The sequence below is a fragment of the Macadamia integrifolia genome, chromosome 2 (assembly GCF_013358625.1).
Source record: "Macadamia integrifolia cultivar HAES 741 chromosome 2, SCU_Mint_v3, whole genome shotgun sequence".
Classification (NCBI taxonomy): Eukaryota; Viridiplantae; Streptophyta; class Magnoliopsida; order Proteales; family Proteaceae; genus Macadamia; species Macadamia integrifolia.
Window position 1 is genome coordinate 41,968,352 of NC_056558.1, and position 1,734 is coordinate 41,970,085.

Below are 1,734 nucleotides of genomic sequence, written 5' to 3' on the forward strand. Positions count from 1 at the left end.
AGGGGAAAAAAAGGGAAAATAGGAAGATACATTGGGTTAGGAAGAATTGTATTTGTCTTCCAAAGCTTGAAAAAGGTCTAGGACTAAAAGATCGGAATATCCAAAATCAAGCCTTACTTGCAAGCTGGGATGACAGTTGAATACCAATGGTGAGTCTCTATAGGTAAGACTGTCAAAGAGTATTTATTTTCCCTCGGGCCGTTCTCTCTTGAACAAGTAGGAAATAGACCCTCATGGGCTTAGAGAAGTATCTTGTATTGGCAGCCAGTTATTAGAGTAGGGGCTTATGTATATTGTGGAAAATGACTTTTCTATTTAGATTTGAAGGGATCCTTGAATTTCAACTCTTTAGGGTTCGGGCTCTATCTTCTAAGACCTCCTAATTTTCCTCTCCAAAGAATTTCAAACTCATAGATGTGCAATTTAAGAGCAATGCAACGAGGTTGAAGACCTTTTTTCTCCCTTTTGAGATTGAATGCATTTTACAATTTCCTAAAAGCTCTGAAGAGTGTCATGATAGTTTGTGTTCGGGTCTCACTTCAATGAGGTTTTCTTGGTGCACTTAGCATAGAAGTTGGGGGATCAGCCCTTACTCCACCAAATCAACATGAGCAAATCTCTTTACTCCATTGAAAAACACTTTTGAATTATAAGATCCCTCCCAAAGTAAAAATAATTTATTTATAAGGCTTTTCTTGGAGCTATTGGGGTGTTGACAAATTTGAAACAATGGTGCATTGTTGAGTCTGAGGTTTGTGGTGGTTGTGGTCTTGTTAGGAGCCGTTTGATAACACTTCTATTCCTGGAGAGTGTTCTTTTACAGAAGTGTTCTTTTTCGATTCCATGCTGTGAAGACACTCTGGCGGAACAGAAACAGCGTTTGGTAAAACTATTTCAGAAATGGCTTTAGAACAGGAAAAGAACAGAAACAGCGTTTGACAAACACTTCTATTCCTAGAGAGTACAATAATGAAAATTCACTTTTGAACAAAGAAATCAATAATTACAAACATGCTATTATGGTCAAATTTAACTTAAATAAGGAAATAATTTGTTTATGAAATTATCTTTTAAAATACTATTACTTAAAGGAAATAATAAAATATAAACATAAAGAGTTTCCACAGTTATCTTAATAAGAAAACAAAAGTCTACTATTCAAGTTTATAGGAATTACAAAATAAAAATCATAGCTGCAAATAGGTGTCTTGAAATTTTATTACATAAACAATCAAATCAGGGGGTAACCCTTATCTACTGCCATCTGATTTGCAATTTGTATCCTTAGCTCATTCATCTGTCTTCCTTGTACACGTTGACTGCCCTGATGAATTGTAGTAGAAGTACTCGCAATATCACCATCTTCTTGTTCTCCGTGAGTGTTGACTACCCTGACTCTCTCTTCATTAGGATCATAGTAGTCATCTTCCCCATATTGTTGAAAAAGTGCATCTGCTATTTGTTCAGATTTAATATAGTTATGAAGTCCACAACAAGCTATCACAATATAACTTTGGTAACTAAGTGAGAATTGAGGCATGTTTTTTAAAATAGGGAATCTTGATTTTAAAATCCCAAAACAACGCTCAATATGATTCCTTAAAGAAGAATGTCTATAATTAAACAATTCCTTAGTACTTCTGGGTTGTCTTCTTCCTCCATTATAATCTGGTATATGATATCTCTCTCCTTTAAATGGTGTCAAGTATCCATTCCCACTCGCATATCCTGAGT